The sequence below is a fragment of the Neophocaena asiaeorientalis genome, unplaced genomic scaffold (assembly GCF_003031525.2).
Source record: "Neophocaena asiaeorientalis asiaeorientalis breed wild unplaced genomic scaffold, Neophocaena_asiaeorientalis_V1.1 scaffold255, whole genome shotgun sequence".
In the NCBI taxonomy this organism is placed as follows: Eukaryota; Metazoa; Chordata; class Mammalia; order Artiodactyla; family Phocoenidae; genus Neophocaena; species Neophocaena asiaeorientalis.
The window spans coordinates 1,826,902-1,846,883 of record NW_020175398.1 but is presented as its reverse complement, the minus strand read 5'-3'; the positions used below and the strand labels follow the sequence as shown (position 1 = coordinate 1,846,883).

The 19,982-nt window shown below is 36.3% G+C and overlaps 1 non-coding gene across 1 annotated transcript; it reads right to left on the bottom strand.

The window, feature by feature from the left end:
• Window positions 1-596: 596 nt before the first annotated feature.
• LOC112414115 (U1 spliceosomal RNA) lies at window positions 597-760 on the bottom strand. Its single transcript, XR_003006079.1, has one exon. It is a non-coding gene; the product is annotated as a U1 spliceosomal RNA (small nuclear RNA).
• Between the last annotated feature and the right edge of the window lie 19,222 nt (window positions 761-19,982).

Below are 19,982 nucleotides of genomic sequence, written 5' to 3'. Positions count from 1 at the left end.
CACTTGTTTCAGCCCTGCAGCCAGCCCCCTTCAGGCAGTCCTTCAGGCAGTCAGAACAGACAAACACATTTTTTTGTATAAATAAGGTCTCTCTGCTCCCCCTGCTCCCTCAGGAATGAAGAAGATCACTGCTGAGCCAGGGTGGGGTTGGGGTTCAGGCAAGTAAAAATGCCACAGTTTCTCTATCACTTACAAGTTATCTTTTTCTTCAGCATTCACTTTGTTACTTCAAATCTTTCTTTGACTGGTTTCCTGTGTTCTGATAAAGTTGACTATGACAGTTTTTCCTTGATTTTTCAATGTTTCTGTGAAGGGATCACCCCTTGGAGTTACCTACTCCACTATTTTAGCTGATGGTCATTCTTAACACATCAGTTTTTGCACTTTATATCAATCTATTTTTACTTTTTTTCTGAGTTATGAGAGATTTGCTCAAGCTAGTAAATATATCTATATATCTATATCTAGATACATCTATATGTATATATATATATATATATATTTATAGATATATAGATTTTGCCTTTTTTATTTCATTTTCTGTCTGTGTTTTACCCCCTCCATTGTTTTTGTTTGTTTGTTTGCTTTTTAAACACAAGGGGAAAGCACAAATGCAGTCCCCCACTACCACAAATTATGCAGTTAAGTTTCCCACATTTGGGGAAACTGCAGGGGTCAGCACATCCAGAGTGCAATGGATAAGACTCGCTCTGGGAAAACCACCTTTATGATCATGGTATCTCCCCCAACAGGTACATATATCCATTGAGTTTTTAATTCAATCATCTATTTCATATTTATTCAAACTTTTCTGCTCTCAGATTTCTTGCTTTGCTAGATATAATGACTCATAGAATCCACATGAGACCACCAAATTAAATATTTTCTAAAGAATTCTCTTATATTTTTGCCATATTAAAGACTGGTCCCTGATTTTGAACAAGGTAAAATGTTCTCACTCCAAATTCATTCTCATCATAACATTGCAGGAAGGGGGACCCCTTTCAGGGCTTGAGAGTGGGCTCTCATCTAACACTCAGAAATGAATTGCCCAAGGAGACAAACATGCTGACAAAGCAAGAGACTTTATTGGGAAGGGCTTCCCCCACCAGCAGAGAGCAGTAGGGTAAGGGAACCCAGGAGAACTGCTCTGCCATGTGGCTCACAGTCTCTGGTTTTACGGTAATGCAGTTAGTTTCCTGGTTGTCTCTTGCCAATCATATTGCTTGGCCTATAGTCTGACTCAGGGTCCTTCCTGGTGGCATGTGCATCTCTCAGCCAAGATGGATTCCAGCACAAAGGATTCTGGGTGGTTCGTCATCTTCTCCCCCTTTTGGCCCCTCCCAAATTCATGGCAGCAGTACCATGTTCCTTATTAGGACCTCCTGCTTTGAGGCAACTGAGGCAAGTGGTTATCATTGTGCCTGGTCAAGGTGGGTGGTTTCAGTCAATGGTTCCCTAACAATAGTTAGTAAAAATTTTTCCAAGAAAGCAATGTTGCATTTTTCTGTCCATTTTTGTTTTATGTTTTTATTCAGTTTTAAAAGTCAGTTTCTTTTCCTAGGTTTCCAAGGCTATCTTATTAGAAAAGTGAAAGATTTTCATGAGTCCATCACCAAAAGCTATTTATAATGATAGTCTATATATCCTTAGCTATTTTAATGCTATGCATTGTCTCTTGATTTTCCTGATTTTAGTTCAGGAATTTATTTTTCTCTAAGGTACTAGATACAGCTATTACAATCATTAGGATTCCATTATATTACTTTAATCAAGTAATTAAAGAGAGAGAGAAAGAATCCCTATCTATCTCTGTCTATATCTACACCAGCAAAATTTTCTGAACTTTGAAGCATGAGGAATTGCTGAAAGGTAGAGAGAGGCAGCAGTTCTAGAAGCACTGCAACTGCTTGGGTGAATATGGGAAGGGGTAAAAAGAACTCCTGAATACCCAAAGGGGAGAAGATAGAGCCTACAGAAATATGGATTTGTAGGAAATCAACTGGACCCAAAGGTTATTTGTTCCACTTCACTTCCTCCAAATAGAAAACATGCAAATCCATCTTTTTAAAAAATTAGTCAATTTTAATGAAATAATTTTAAAGGAATCCTACACAAATACAAGATTTTACATGACTTTTTGTAAGTTGTTCAGATGTTTCATAATGTTTGGAGACAGGAAATTCCTCCTGAGATCTACGTATTACTCTCTCATGCTGCTAGAACATGCACACACACACACACACACACACACACATTAAAAAAATTATATCACCCAGCACTTTACTTTTTCAGCATGCTCTGCATCAGTGGAAGATTTGAATTTCCCTATCAGTAAATTAAGGGAATTCATATAAAATCCTGGGGCTCACATTACAATGTTGTAATTGTCCTTGCTGACTTTTCGATTTGTGTCAGAAAGGCTCAAGGTCAACTCAAATTCTAATTAAAACAAAGTGTAATAAAGTTCTGTAAAAGGCTGATTTCATTAAATGCCAGCAATAAATATGTATTTCTTTTAAGAATGAGGCTTCTAGACTTCATGAAGAGAATTTTTATTTTCTTAATTACTGAATAAACAAGGCAATTTTAGGAGTGACATAGTTTTAACTCATTCCAAATCTGAATTCTGAGATGCCTTGGGGATTTTTCATCTTGCTCGGCTATTACAACAAACAAGTCTCTTTCACAAAGTTCTAATTTTATTTCCTAGATGCTTGATTTAAATATTGTTTAGAGCAGTGGTTCCCAAATTTTGCTGCACATTAGTATCACCTGGGGAAATTTTATAACTCCTGATGCCCTGATTGCACTTCATACTGATTAAATCAGAGTATCTATACGTAGAAGCAAGGTATCAGAAGTTTTTAAACATCACCAGGTGAATATAATGTATGGCAAAGTATGAGAAACAGTGGTTTAGAATTTTCATACGTTAGTGTACATAAAAATTACTTTAAATATTATCATTAGATTCCTGGCTCCGTCTCTCCAATAGTCTGATTCAGTGGGCCTGATGTGGGGCACTCCAGGTAATTTGGATGTGAGTGAGCCTCGCACACAATGAAGAAATACTCTTATAGAACAAAGAGCTACTCAAAAAGCGGTCCTTGGAACCACAGCATCAGGATTAACTGTGAGCTTGTTAGAAATGCAAATACTTAAGCCCTGCTGACACCTACTAAATGAGAATGACCAAACCTGAGGAAGAGGAATCCATGGTTTGTTTTTTTTTTTTTTTTTTTCAAGCTTTCCAATTGATTCTTATGCACATTTAACCTGAGAACCATTGACGTAGAGCATATATGTGGTAACTAATCAGTACCACTAATCAAGCCAATATCCTAGGTTTCTTAGCTGTTCCATATTGTCCATCATGATATTACAGGCATTGTAGTAAATGATGGGGAAAAAAGTTAAAAGACAATCTCCGCATTTAAGCTTGTGTGTATAATAAGTACTCAAAATTATACTAGATTAAACCAGTTGGAGGAAAGGGTGTTTTTTCTGAAAATGTAGAAAGATTAGGGTGAGTATTATTTAGTCATACAGTCAGAGAGATAGAAGATAAGAAAGAGGAGAGGATGATTATATTCACTAATGTGTGTTGTTTCCTTTTTCTCAGGTACTTTTCCTAATCTGAATTACCTGTCTTACCAAAGAATGGATAATTGGAAAAAAAAATCACTTATTAAAATGTGTTGTAACTCAGATAAGCTTTGGCTCCGAGGGATGTTGATAATCCAGATGAGCCAATGAAAAAAGCAGAACTTAATCTGGGGGATAAAACTAGCTTCAAAGGGATGTGGCAAAATTAGACTTGTTGTCTAAGCCAACATAGGTTCTAGGCAATAAAAATCTTCCATCAACAGTGATCACAGAAGTCTGTTATGAGGCAGGGTTAGTGACATCTTTGGAGCAAGTCCCAGTCATGAATGACACAACAGATTTACAAGTCAAGCTTTTGTCTTTCTATCAAGCCTTAGGTGAGGAATCAAAGCTCTATCCAAATGAACTGAAATTCACAGCTTTACTTATTTCCCCAAAGAAAAGACTTTATTAAGTTAAGACTAAAGCCCACATTAGGAAAGCAAAGAGAGGTTATAACAAGGTCCTGCCTTTATGAGAATGCAGATGTTGAAGATTAATCCAGATACTCCTAAAACTAACTAACTGAGTAATTATTTATGACAAGATTAACTTAACATTCCACTTGGGGCATTTGGAGTAAATCTCTGGATTTAATTTCAACACCTGTTTTAGAAAAGTATTAGAAAAAACAATCTCTAAGTTTTACTCCTGCTATGAATAATTCTGGTTATCTTTCCCCCAAATCCTATTTTAACAGGAGAAGAGATCCTAGGAAAATAATGTAGATATAAAGGGAATTTTAAATAGAAAATTATGGTTTTAAGTATCTATTCTAATTCCTTGCTGCTTTTCATTTGGGGAGAAGATGAGGGTGAGGGTTTCATTTAGTTTTCAGATGGGTAATATTTTCACAGGGTCAACATTTCAAAATGTATTAAAGGGTGGAATAAAGGGTCTGACTGCATATTTTTGATGTATGACTGCTGCTTTTAAGCCTGGCCCTCTTCTTCCTCTTTATTCTACATCTGAATAGGCTGATGAGAAAGTTTGTACTGTCTCCTCCTTTGGTGCCTATAGGAAATTCAAACCTGATAAAATCCAAGACCATGCACATGTGCTAGCTACCATAAAAGCCCAATCCATTCTTTCTGCCTTGCTCAAGTCAGCTTTTGCCTTCCTGCTCTCCCCAGGAATTCCTTGCATGAGTAATAAATCTTTTTATAACCCCTTGGTGTTTTGGGTGGGGCCTATCTTCTTTTCACTGAATGTCCAAAACAGTGGTTCTGTCAGCAGGATGTCTAGACAATAACCACCGGCAGCAGAGGTCTCTTCTTGTGCTTTAGTTTGCTACCTGGCTTTGCTGCCTGCATTTGAGCCATTATTTTGAACAGCTGCTTACTTTGAGCTGTGTTGCTGACTGATGTTAAGTTTGTGTTTTGAGCTGGGCTGCATTGTGCTGCATTTGCTTAGTTCTATGGAGTCTCTGTCATACACCACTATGAGATTGAAGCCCTCCTTACAGTGGCCCTGGGTTGTGTGTCACAGCTAAACCTACTGTGTGATTTGATTCCAGCATAAGCTGTGAGAGGTGTTAGGCTCAGGAGAATCAATGATTTTTACCCTGTGACCCTTGGTTTTGTGTCTCAACCCAGCATCATCTTCTGTTCAATAGAGGGTTCAGGGAAAGACTCATACCCTATAAAATATGTGGACCCACTTGCATGGAGGAAATGTTACTATGTGGCATGTTGAAATCTACATTCCCCAAAGCAAGTAACTCACCAGGACTCTACAAAATGCCTTTGCTGCTGCTACCTATGCCTCTGACACCAAAAGCAAACCTGATCCTCAGAATTCTAGGGAAAAATAACTATGGTATGCCTCTGGCACAGCCAGGAATTAATTCTCTCTTTGTAATAGAGGAGGCCCCTAAATCTAGTGATACCAATTTGAGACTTTCTGAAGGAATAAATTTAGAAATATGATCAAGATAAAGAGGTTCCCCCAAAGTATATCCAGTAACCACTGAAAAAGAAGGAAGTGTCAACTGAAAAAAAAAGGCACAACCTAAAAGTTGAGAATTATGTTTTATTTAGTGGAAAAAATGAGGTTTCAAGCCCAGGAGGCAGCCTCTCAGATAGCTCTAAGGGACTTCTCTAAAGAGGAAAGGGAGGAGCCAGGATATATAAGGGTTTCTGCAACAAAGACCAGGTAGTCAGAAAACCAGACATCTCAAGTTAAGGAATTTATCATTTTTCTATGTATGGGGAGATGCAAGAGTCTGGGCTCATTAAAAGCATTCCTTTGATCTGCACCTCAGCTATATGGGGCCAGTATCCTGTGCTTTCTCATCCCGAGTCTCCTCTGGGTGCACCGTCAGGGGTGGCTGCAGCAGTTGACTGCTAGATGGCAGGCATCCCGTTTCTGTCTTGAGTTCCCTCAGGGCTCACCTTTGGGATGGCTGTAATGTGATGGTTTGATGGCTGCAACAGCCTTTGTTTACTGATATGGCATGCAACATTTTTTTTTTCATTGATAGAAAGAAGGACAGAAACCTAGATGCAAAGAGAAAAAGCTGAAACAAATGTCCATAATTTAACCCAACTGGAAATCCAAAATTTACCAAAATAATTTATTCAACAAAAAGATAAAAGGATACGAATTTCCTGTTATGCCTCCACATCACAGATTCCGAATTAACTTCAAATCTCCTAAAATGCATCAGTTGGCAAGTGTTCATGGCCTTAATCAACACTGGAGCTCAAACTAGAGTTACATCTAGCTATCCCAGTAAATTTAAGTTACGAAATATTAAAGAGAGTTACCAAATATTAAAGAGAGTTACCAAATATTAAAGAGAGAACAAATAGTTATGTTTCACCTTAACCATCAGAACTATCATCTTGATTAAATTTCCTGTGATCATAGAACATGTGGATGAAGAATGTCGCCTGCCATATCAGCAAACAAATGATGTTGCAGCCATCAAGCCAGCAGCCACTGCAGCCTCCCTCGGTCGGTGCACCCTGAGGGGATTCAGGGTGGGAAAGAACAGGATACTGGCCCAAGAAAGTTAAGGTTAATATCAGAGGAATGATTTCAATGAGCCCAGACTCTTGCATCTTCCCTTACATAGAAAAGTGCTAAATTCATTAACTTGAGATGTCTGGTTTTCTTTTATTAAATGTAATGTTTTGATGTTCCAACTACGTGGTTTTTGTTGCAAGAACCCCTATGTATCCTGGCTCCTCTCTTACCTCTTCAGAGCAGTCCCTTAGAGCTATCTGAGAGGCTGTCTCCTGGGCCTAAGTCCATTTTGTCTGCCAAATAAAACATAATTCTCAACTTTTACATTGTGCATTTTTTTTCAGTCAACACACATATGCCCTAAAATATCCCAAAGTAAGAATGGATGCTCTGAACTAATGAGTAATAAAATAAAATACATTTTGATTTAAAGTTAAATTCAAGTATTTGGAACTTACACATTGGCTTGACAAAATGGGAACCCATGGACCAGCTCCCCCTTCCTCAAGTAAAATAGTTAATATGTCCCAATATAAATTAAAACAGACTTTCAGAGATTAAAACTCATTATACAAGAACTATTTAGTGAAGGAATGATTATCCTCACTGCTTTTCCATTTAATGGTCAGTTTGGCTTGTTCTTAAACTTGAAAAGAATGAATGGTGGATTTTACTGTAACCTTAATTCTGTGGTATCACTGACATTATTAAAATTACTGACTACAACCAAACAGCAACTGATGAATATTTTGCTATCATAGACTTGGCTAAAATGTTCTGTTCATGCATATTTCAATATCCTCTCAGCCAACGTTTGCCTAATTTTCAGTGTGATATATAACACCATTACCTGACTTCCCATGAGGTATCTCAACAGCCTTGCCATCACATACAATCTTCCCAGGTAAGATCTTAACCACATCCCACTTTTTCTGGGAGCACAGGTATGGCCTCACATTGATGACATCCTCCTCTGAGGAAATCCATTTTGAGGCAGAAAAAAAATTGGTTCCAGACTGGACATTTACAGCTAGCTTCCTGTTTACATTTCCTGAGGCAGGAGGCAAGTGGGCTCCAGGCTAAATATTTACAACCAGTCTCCTGTTTGCACTTCAAATGGAAATAACAACAGGAACAGATTAAATAGCTGGACTTTGCCTCCTGTGTACACTTTAAGATAACAGTGATGGCAGGGACAGAGAGGGGCTAAACCCTGTTTGAGTAAAGGATCAAGAGGTCATATATTTCCCATCCTTGGGGCAAGGGAGACACTGCACATGTGCAGGAAGGCTCCTTGTGGGTCAAAAATGAGGGTGTGCCACCCCATAATAGGTGATGTCAAGGCCCCCCATAGGCCTCTGGGCTGGAATCCATCTTGGAAAAAAGTTGCACATGCATGTTGGGGAGGGTCCTAGGACAGGTAAGGTGTGGAAAAAGAAACCAGATAATTGGCCAAAGGTAAACAAAGACCTGGAAGAACTGCCCTATATAAATGATTTAACCACCTCTTTACTGTACTCCTCTTCATTAGGCAGGACGCACATACCCTTTCTTTCTGGGTGTGTGTTTCTGCTTAGCATCTGTCTTAAATAAACAAATTGTTTCTCTGTGTGCTCTTCCACTTGTTGTGCTGTATCTCTAATAATAAACTTTGCACCTGTTTTTACAGTGTTTGCCTCCTTGAAATATTCTTGCTTTCAAATGGAGGCAAGAGCCAGGGAAAATTTGCTTCTGGCCTCTAGCCCTTGCTGGTCTAGTGGCTAGTATTCCTGGTTTTCATCCAAGCTACCCAGGTTCAATTACTGGGCAGGGAACTAAGATCTCACTTCAAGCCACTGCTCACTGTTATCCTTCCGAGATCAATTTGACACACTCATTTGGAACATACAAATACTCACAAAAGAGCATACGTACCAAAAAGTAAATAAACTACTATGCCACACAGAGTGCAAGGGTTTAACTCTGGAAAATTACCTGGTAAACCAAGGACCACTCAGTCCCTGATACTTATGTTAAGGAACAGCTGTTGACTCTTTCAGCATACGCAATGTTCAAACAAGCTCAATATCTTTTAAACATTTTTAGCTTCTAAGTAAAATTTACAACTTTACAAATAGATTTTACAAATTTATTGATAATGTTATCTGCAAGTTGTCTCAACTTGAATGGGGCTCCCTCCAACAAAACGTTATAGAATCTGTTCAAATTTTATTACAACAGGCATTCTTGTTAGTACCCCCATAAGTTCCTTTATGGAGGCTTAGCAACTTTGTCTAGATGACCCACGATGGCCATGCATTGGCTTTTTTGTCCCCATGCTATATACAATTAGCTGGCCACATACTGGCTCTCCTGGAAATAGAGGCACTCATCGTCCATGAACCTGTGACCCTTCCTGATGCCTGATAGCCGAACACAATTTTATGAATAGTTTTTCATTTCAGAACTGATTTGTGATGCCTCATTTATTGAATACTAAATTTCCATATATAACTGGATCTCTGTTTAGACTTTATTTTTTCTATTGATATTTATATATCTATTCATGAGTAATGCCACACAATATTAATTATTGAAGCTTTATAGCATACATAGTACTTAATACATAATAGAGTTAGTCCTCATTCTATTTCTGACTCCTGATTAATACTAGAGCTTGCTAATTTTTCAGCCCCAAATCTCTTCCCAAACTTTATTGCATGTTAGAATTTTCTGGGCATCTTTTAGAAACCTCAGTGCCCATGTCTCATCCCATACAAATTATATCAGAATATCTTGTGGTCAAAGGCATACATTAGTATTTTTTTAAGTCCCCAGTTGGTTTCAATACGTACTAACTTGTGAACCACTGCCTTAGGTAGATTCAAAGAGCATAGAGGCCCAGATTGCTCACCAAGTCAATCATGATGCAAATAGTATATCCTTTGGTCCAGGTGCTCTGAGTTCAAGTCCCTTGGTCTGGCGAGCAAGGTTCTCTGTGACACCTATTTATACAAACTTACTTGCTTTTGTCAATTTCCTGTTATAGCTTAGAGTTCCACCACCATACACATTTGACAGATGCCCACTTGTGTCATCTTATTGGTATGCCTATTATGTAAACAACTATTGCTAAGGACATGTTGCCACCATATCTTCAGGTACTGTTCTTAATCTGCTTTATTTCATTTCCTCCAACTGTCTGTTGTTGGATGTTTCTACCAACATAGCTATTCATATGTAGGTCTATCTAATCTTGAGGTCCCAGTGTTCCTGTCTAGCATAATTCAGAGAGACCAAGCCCTTAATCCCAATGTAATTGAGACCAACTCCCTTACTCCTTGCAGGATTATATTGGAGCACTCACTACTTTGATTTAAGTTGGGCAATGCTACTGTGTCATATAACATAGAAGAAAAATTCAAACAAAAAATGCATATCTGAGAAACAGAAGTAATACTTTAAGAATCTCAAAAGAATTATCAAAACAACTTCTTTGGAGGCTTATTTCCTAAGATCCTTAACAAGAATTAAAACATTTCTATTTCACAATAAAGTTTCCTAGTTTTATTTTTTAATTGCATCTTATCTTATTCAAGACTTGGCATAGCTTCCAAGTTTACTAATTTGTGATTGGTGTTCTAATTATTAGTGCACTTTGCTGAACCTCTCCAGAATGAAGCCAACTCCCCACATTTGGTCAGGTTTCTTGTAAGTATGTCAGGTGGACATAAGTGTAAAGAACTCAAAATATTTTTTTTAATTAAAGCCAAGCAATCTCAACAGCTGTTTATTTTTTATTTGTTTGGTTTTAATTAGAACAAGGAAATAAAATTCCATTTGTTCACATTAGTCTTAATTGCACTTCCTCAAATTTATTTTCCCTGATTTTATTTTCCTGAAGTTAAGCAGTCTGTGATAATACACAGCGGTATTGTTTGCTTTTATCTGTTGCCTACAGTTTAATTTTATACATGACTTTCACATTAAGGGATCTGAATTTTATTTTATGGGCATTTATTTATTTACCTATTTTGCTGTTCTTTTTCACTGACTGAAAATCTTCCCACATTTATTGTTTAAGGCAAAATATTGCAATGCACTGTTTAATAAGATGGAGCTCCTCTTATTATTATCACTCTCCCCTTCCCCCATCTATAAGTGAACAGCAGTCAGCATCACTGGGCGCAGATGAGACATCTCTGGCAGAGGATCACAGATATACCATTCTCTTAATCACCTATAGATAAATTCTCTTGATGTGGGAAGTAGCTTGATGTATCCATAGTGCTGTAGTTTCGAGAGGGTTCCAAGTGCCCACTGACCATTCTGCCCTCATTCCCAGTCTACACTACATGATGCTTATGGATGTAAAACAGAGACTATTACACCACATTCACCAAGACATATCTCATGCCCCTGTACTGCAATAGTCAATTTAAACACAGCTCTTCAAAGAATTCCCTGAAAATAATGATTGTATCATCTCTGTTTATTAACATACTTAATTTATCCTTGGTTCTGTGTAATCATATCTTACATTCAATGCAGTTACTTCAATATAATGAGGACCTAAAGACACCAGGATAATTGGGAAGATCACAGGTTTTACAGTGAGGCAGAAATGGCTTCCATCTGCCATCTGAGCCATAGCACTTAAAAGCTGTGTGGCTTTGGACATATCACTTAAACCTTCTGAGGTGTAATATCATCACCCATAAAATAGGAATATAGGGCAATACTAGTTGGTTATTAGGAAGATTATATACGAGAGTGTTTTTTAAAATTTTCTTCTCAGCAGGATAATTTCTAAAAATGAAATTATCCATAGAATGTGTACACAGAAACCCAACATGGAAAATAGATTTTAAAAACTGAGCATCTTAGCAAAAATTTGGTGTTGTTGAATAATTTCTTAAAATCTTTAAGAAAGAAAACGTAAAGTATAGAGAAGCTGTAAATGAATCAGACTCTGCTTTATTCATTCAAGACACTTCTTTTGAATGCCATACCTTGTGTTTGACACTGTAATGTGTGCTGGGGATACAGTGGTGAGCAGGACAGAGCAAATCTATTCCCTCAGGGATTTTAAACTCTAGTTGGGAAGAATTACAGGTGACAGACAAACAAATGTATTTATCATATCTATCTGAGAGTGATAATTTGATGAAAATAAAAGTGAGGTGATGTGATAGAGAATAAAGAGATTTTCAATTATTTGTGTTATTTGTCCATTGATTTTCATACTTTTTTTAAAATATTGAAGTATAGTTGATTTATAATGTCACATTAGTTTCAGGTGTACAGCACAGTGATTCAGTTATACAAATATATATATATATTCTTTTTCAGATTTTTTTCCCTTATAGGTATTACAAAATATTGAGTTTAGGGCTTCCCTGGTGTTGCAGTGGTTGAGAGTCCGCCTGCCGATGCAGGGGACATGGTTTCGTGCCCCGGTCCGGGAAGATCCCACATGCCGCAGAGTGGCTGGGCCTGTGAGCCATGGCTGCTGAGCCTGCGCATCCGGAGCCTGTGCTCCACAACGGGAGAGGCTACAGCAGTGAGAGGCCCACATACCACAAAAAAAAAAAAAAAATTGAGTTTAGTTCCCTGTGCTCTACAGTAGGTCCTTGTTTGTTATCCATTTTATATATAGTAGTGTTTATATGTTAATCCCAGCTTCCTACTTTATCCCTTCCCCCTGTTCAATTGTATCTTTTGTTTAAGATTCCACATATATATGATATCATATGATATTTGTCTTCCTCCATCTGTCTTACTTAACTAGTATGATAATCTTTATATCCATCCATATTGCTGAAAATGATATTATTTCAGTCTTTTTGATGGCTGAGTAATCTTCCATTATATATAAGTAAATATATATATATATAAATAATATATATATAATCTTTGTCCATCTGTCAATGGACATTTAGGTTGCTTCCAGCAATATCTTTTTAGATCTGTCTCCTAGAGTAATGGAAATAAAACAAAAATAAACATATGGGACCTAATTAAACTCAAAAGTTTATGCACAGCAAAGGAAACTATAAACAAAATGAGAAGACAACCCACAGAATTGGAGAAAATATTTGCAAATGATGCAATGATGGGAATGTAAATTGGTACAGCCACTATGGAAAACAGTATGGATGTTCCTTACAAACTAAAAATAGAGTTACCATAAGATCCTACAATCTCACTCCTGGGCATATATCTGTAGAAAACTATAATTCAAAAAGATACATGCACCCTAGTGTTCATAGCAGCACTATTTATTATAGGCAAGACATGGAAGTGATTCATTTCTGAAAGGATGGAAAGATAAGACTTCAGGAGGTGAAAAATTTGAGCAGAAACCTCCTTAAATTGAGGGAGGTATGTTAGTATGTGGAAAAGAACAGTATATCAATATTTGGAGAAAGGATGTTCAAAGCAAAAGAGCAACAGCACACGTGTGTTGAGGCAAAGTTATTGTTTTCCATTTGAGGAAAATCAAGAAAACCAATGTGACAGCAGAGGAGGAAGCTAGTGGAGAGTGACAGGAAATACAATCAGAGTTAACCAGAGGCTGTACCAGATAAGGTCTTTATAAGTCATGGTATGGGGTTAGGATTTTATGCTGAAAGAGATGAAATCCCGTTGAGATGTTTTAAGAATAGAAGTGGCAAGATCACACTCATGCTTTTGGAAGATCAACTGGCCTGTTGGAAAAGAGTCTGTACAACATGGTGTAGAAGCAGGATTATCACTAATTCACTAATCCATGTAGGAGATGATATTGACTTTGACTAGTGAGCTAGCACTGGTGACCTATGCAATGACATGTTTTGAGATATATTTAGAAGGAAGAATAACTGATTTTCAGGTGGATAGGATATAAACTCAAGGGTAGCAACAGAGTTTAGAACCAGAACAAAAGAGAACCAAGCAATGGTGGGGAAAAAAGTCACCACTTTTCCTTTCCAGGAGGATTGCAAAGAAAGCTTGAAGAAAAAGAATATTTGAAAAGTCTTTTACATGTTGCCATGTGATAGCTATAGGGATGTGGGTCACTGGAGAAAAATTAAATATTAGGGCATGAGTCTCCCTATGAAACTGTGATTTTGTGTGCCTTTGGGAGGGGGTGTGGAGATAAGAACAAAACTAATAAGGCCATTTGCCATCATTTGTTTTGCTTTACTTCACTAGCAATGTCTCCAGAATGTTTGTTTTTTCGAGTCAGTGGTCTTGGATGTAATTGACAAAGGGACTCTTGAACATGGTTTTGAATGTCAATACACAGTTTTTGATACATATTTTATAGTTAAAAATAGTATAGGCTTATAAAAAGTGTATAGAACAACTGAAATAATTAAAGGATGGTCCCCTCAGAACCTCCCAAATTTTATCTCCTTACTTCATATCACCCACAACATTGCTACCAGAGTTCTTTGCCCAAAACACATAAATCCTGTGTGAAACCAGTTGTGGGAAAATCACTCACAGATCAATGGGTACAACCACCATGGAAAACACTTAAGAAAATACCTCTTAAAATGGATTCTTCACATACCCTGTGATCCAGTATTATATTTATTCTAGAGAAACACTTAATCAGGAGACATGTACACAAATGTCTTTAGAGCTACTGATCACCATAGAAGAAACCTGAAGTTGCTGAAATGCCTATTATTGTGAGAGTAAATCAAAAACTGTGACATATCAAGCAACATAACATTTCTGCACTCAAAACAAATGAACTACAGAGGCATGCAGTGATATGGACTTTAGTAGCACAATATTAAAGAAAAAAAGTAAATCCCCAAATAAACCATAAGTGTGATACCTACTTTCTAAAGTTAAAAACAAAGTAAACTTTTGAAATTAAAATGTAATTTAAGTAAAATCACATTAAAAAGAAAGCAAGGGAATGATGAACACAGGATTTAGGATATGTGTCCCATGGGTGTGGGAAATCAGGGGATAGGTTAGTAGAAGAAATATAATTCAATGCAGGTTATTGTTAAGGTCCTAACTTTTCCTTGGGATGGTTGGTCCATGCATAATTATAACATTTTAAAAATATATAATTATATATCTTAAAATCTTAAAAAAGGGAGGAGGTCACTTATGGAACAACAGATAGAATATTTCACAGATCAAAGATTATGTTTTATCCAAGCCAGAGTCAGATCCTTTTTAGAAAACACAGATGACTCCTATTCTCCACAGGAGCAGAATCCAAACATTTTTATTTATACAGGTCTATTTATGAAATATTATTGCAAGCACACCCAAAATTCATACAAATAATGATTTTAAAATTACATACATATTTATAAATATGTTGATTTATAATTTTAAAATAATTTATATACTAGAATTATCTCATTTATAGTTGTACATTTACCTCCGTTTACATAATGTGTAACTTATACCTCAAAACACTTATTACCTCATAATTGATATTTTTAAAGAATTAAAATAAACATATTATCAATTTACTTTTTTTCTTTCTTTTTTTGTAATTAGAGGCTTAGAGGTCCAGTACCAATCATTGCTTAATAAACAGAGATGGCACTGAGAAAATAATCAAATAATGAACATAAAATCCATCATCAATGCACAACCATATTGTTACTCACTTTATTTTCCTCTCTTAGCAGTCTCCAAGTAAATTTTGAGCTTGTGAATAAGAGAGATTGTTGACAAGTAATAGGAAACAATTAGGAAAGTGTTTTTTTCCTTGTCTTATTTCTTTGTTAGTGGATTGGAAGCACTGTAAGTTGCATAACCCATATCCATTCCTCAAGATTCCTTACTAATATAATCCTGATTTTATTTATTACAGCAATATAATCAGCTCCAATATCCCTTACAGGTAGGCATAACATTAGATGTTCAATGAGATGACCTGGAGCCTCCTGTGAAATCTTTCTCTTTTCTAATAAATAGGTTCAGGCATATCTCACATCTACCTTCCTTTTTATATTTACTTTGAACATGAACATGATGTCTGAGGTTGTAATAATGACACAATAAGCATGATAGTGATATCAACAAAATAGGCGTGGCAAAAGTAACATGCTTGGTTGCCAGATGACATCCCTGAATGTCTCAATCCAATACCTCTTATTATTTTGAAAAAATGAGCAAATAACACAAACAAACAAAAAATCTGTTTGCTTAAGCTATAATTTTTCTGTTAGCGGGTTACTACAAGCTACGTGAAAAATATGGTACGAGTCCTGATAATGGCATTGAAGTTGAAATAATTGATAATATGATTCTTTAAAATGGCATGTGGATATGAATTGTAATAGAATAATTTTAAAATTACATCATTTGCACATCTGAACTTGTGGACTATAATTCATTAATTCACTTTTTAATACTAAAACTTAATAATAGAACATGATTCATATAAATATATAATACAAAGAGACATATATAATTGTAAATGGTTTATTATTTCTGAAAATTTTTATTTAACCCACTAAATTACTTCAAATTAAAGACATGGTTCTAAACCCAATACACTGTGATAATTTTAATGATGATATATTTAAAAATCTAACTCATGATAAATATGAAGAATTAAATGGAAAAACTGGATCCATGGTTCATGTCATGAGCCACATTTTGCAGTCTTATCCACCTATGATGCAAATGTTTCTTATTGCTATTGAAATTTGATAGGCAAATTTCCCTTATTACACTTAGTTGTTGAAAAAAATTGAATACTTTAACCTTTTACACAAGTTGGAAATTCTATTTCCAAGTTCTTTGAGAGGGCAATTTTTTTTTTTTTTTTTTGCGCGGGCCTCTCACCGTCGCGGCCTCTCCTGCTGCGGAGCACAGGCTCCGGGCGCGGAGGCTCAGCGGCCGTGGCCCACGGGCCCAGCCGCTCTGCGGCATGTGGGATCTTCCCAGACCGGCGTACGAACCCGCGTCCCCTGTATCGGCAGGTGGACTCTCAACCACTGCGCCACCAGGGAAGCCCCCATGAGAGGGCAATTTTGAAAAAAAATTCTAGTTGCTATACATATTTATTGTTTTCAGTGATAAAAATCACATGACAATGAAAATATTTCCAATTACTTTTATTTTTTCCATGTTGAGAATGTTAGTTTTGCTTATAATTTTAAAACATCTTTATATTCAAGGGTAGTATTTTGGCTTCCCTTTTAAAAATGCAGCTAGATAGAATACTATTGAAAATACCTATTACATAAAAGTACAGCAAATTTGGTACTACACCTTCTTTTTTAAATATATAACTTTTTTAAGCTCAACAACTCTGTAGTACTCTGTCCCAAGATAGTCAGTGAATTGTGTGTAGAGCAAAATATTTTTTAGTTCAAGCACTGTACTTTGAAGATGAAGCACCTACAGGACCACCTCCAAAGTGACTCAGTAGAGCTTGTAAGACCCTTGATTCATGGGTCCCAGCCTCCTTTCTGAGCCACACATGGAACCTTTCCTCTCTTCTAGATGCACCATATATCTAAACTTCCCCCAACTTCCATTTATTTTCCTAAACATGGTGAACTCTTTGTAACTCCATCTATCTGGAAAACTCTCACTGTTTCACCAACATTCAAAATAAATGACACCACTTCTTTGAAATATTTCTTGAAGTTCCTATGCAGAATTAATCTTTGTGTGGTTTGCATATTCACAGCTACTGACTAATCTCTAAGATTACATATCACAATATATTATAGTTATCAGTACAAATGGCTGCTTTCCCTGCCAGACAGTGATCAATCCAGAGGAACTAAAACTTTCTACAGCATGGACTAATTTTATTTAACTCTATTCTTCCTCTATAGAATCTTGTACATAGGAGGAATAAGTCCTTGTTAAATGCCAAATAAATGAATGAACAAGTGTTTAAATAAATCAGTGAATGACTAAATGGAATTTAAGAAAGGAACATTGAATTCTAGTGAAAATTCTGATGAAGTTAATTCAATTTTAGCAAGTTTGGGCACTGGATCTATGTAGATAGTTGGTATCAATAAACTCTCTGCACTCTTCCCTGGGGTATTTCAATAAAGAAGCAAAATAATCTGTCTCACTCCAACTTCTCATCAACATATGTTTAGAGAATCATCCTGTTATTTGTTCTGAGGTTTGAAAACTTAAAAGGTAATGGGAGAAATTAGTACTAGATTTAATAGAGATATAATATACATGCAACATGGATACTAGTTTCCAGAAGCTATTCTTTTTATAGGAAACATCCAGCAAACACCCAGTTAATGACAATCAAGTCAAGACATGCATGACACATGTCCCAAGAAAGCTGTGGAAGAAAATAAGAATAACTGACTTTTGATTCTTTTTAAGATCATGTTTTCAAAAGGGTTTTATAAATTTAAAAACACCATCAATGGTAAGAGATTGTTCAGAGTGTTATAGGGGAAAAATTTTGGCAGGCCAATGGAAAGAAGAATCACTTCTTGAAAAAGTTCTAGGGAGTAAGTGAATAGCAGTTGAGCTGGGGCTGGAAATGATTTCAGACTCTGTAGCCACACACATAAAGCATCATAGCCGTGAAACTCCCTGTTTGATATGATGTATGTCACGAGAGCTTTCATTTGGCCATAATGGTCAACATTAAAGCATAGAAGAATCCTACCTCATGCCATTATTTAATATCTCTCTAAAAATTGTAAGGCTCACACTGTTGTTTTATTGAGAAAATTTTAATGCATTGACTCATCTTCAAATATGATGGATCATGTTGTGTGCCCAGCCGTGACATCATTTCCTAACTTGATGTATTAAGTAATGATACATCCAGCCTCCTTAAGTGATCACCTTAATTATGACAATGGATAACTATGATCATTAAACTAATGACAGCTGTCACCATCAGCCACAGGAGTAACAGATGAGTTACAAGATCAAATTTACGTCAACTTCATAATATCTGGTGATTGAGAGTAAGGAATAACATAGAAGGATTAAGAATATATCTCAGAAACTTTAAAGATAAAACATAAGATAGTGTTTCTCCTAATTCTCCAGAGCAATAATGGAATGAGGCAATTCAGCTCCCAAAGTTATTTCAGTGAGGAAAATGTTCATAAACCATCCAAGTCAACTGATTCAACCAATCTTTTGTTTTTCCACTAGAGAGTTAGACCAAGTGAAAAATCAAAATGTGACAATGGGATGCCTGAATATTAACATTTGTTGTACATAACCTGCCATTCCCCATTACCTTTGTAGATGTCACCATTCAACTCCATGTTTGCAAGCAAAAGATATGTGGCATCCACCCCTCCACCCAGGGCCTAGCCTCCCAGACTGCCTTACCTTTGCTCAATATCAAAACTAATCTTCCCTATCCTGTGTCTCCTAACAGGGCCTGTCCTCTTCTTTTTAAGGTTATCAAGAGCTAATTTGTGTTAATAGTCAATGCAATATATTTATCATATTTGGACTGAACTCACTGGGAATAGAAAACATACTATTATAGATAGAGTTATTCTTGAATTCTGAGCTGAACCACTTCTAGAATCCTAGAACCCTTTCTTTTTTCTTGGCTATCAGGAAGCTCAGAATAAGCTGCTTGGTCAGGTCCCCTGATATCATTATTAACTTATCCCTCCAGAGGTTTTGGGTTTTGTTTTGTATCATTTATTTCAAGTTTTATATTTTAACTCCAAATGCAATTTTACACTATTTCTTCAATTTATATACATGTTTTGTTACAATTATACTCAAATCAGTAGAATATAATTGAATATTAATAAATGAAATACAGAACTAGAATAACATGGATGCCTATGGAAAATTCATGGAGTTAAGTACTCATGGCAAATTGATGGGAATCAAAGTATGCCTAACTCTTTAAAATTATAGGTATAGAGTTAAGTGTATAGTTCAGAAGGAATACTTTTACTACATTCTGTACTTACCAGACCATATTTAGAATATTGAATTTGAATCTGAAAACCATATAAGAGGACTGTTAACTATTGGAGATAAATTTTTATAATCAGAGCAGCATCATGAGAAAAAGGGCTGTCTTGAAAGGCCTTGGAATCTTGTTGGCAACTGCCTCACTTAATCCCCCAGGAGTCCTCCATCAAAATAAGTTAGATTCAGGAAAATGCATTGGTTCATAAGCACCAATGTATATTTGTCTAATATGCCTCTTCAAGTATCAGCCTTCTTGCTGCTTTTGAACTTGTCAGATGTGACAGGGTGACTAATGTTTGTAAAATATTCCAAAAAATTTAAATAAACACAAGCAAAGCATACATGTGGTAGGTCAGCAAACACATGAATACCCAGTTGAAATGACTATCTCTGAGCTAGGGTAGTCTCTATATCTGGAGAAGAGTTGATAAACTTTATTCTGCAAGGTAAAACCCTCT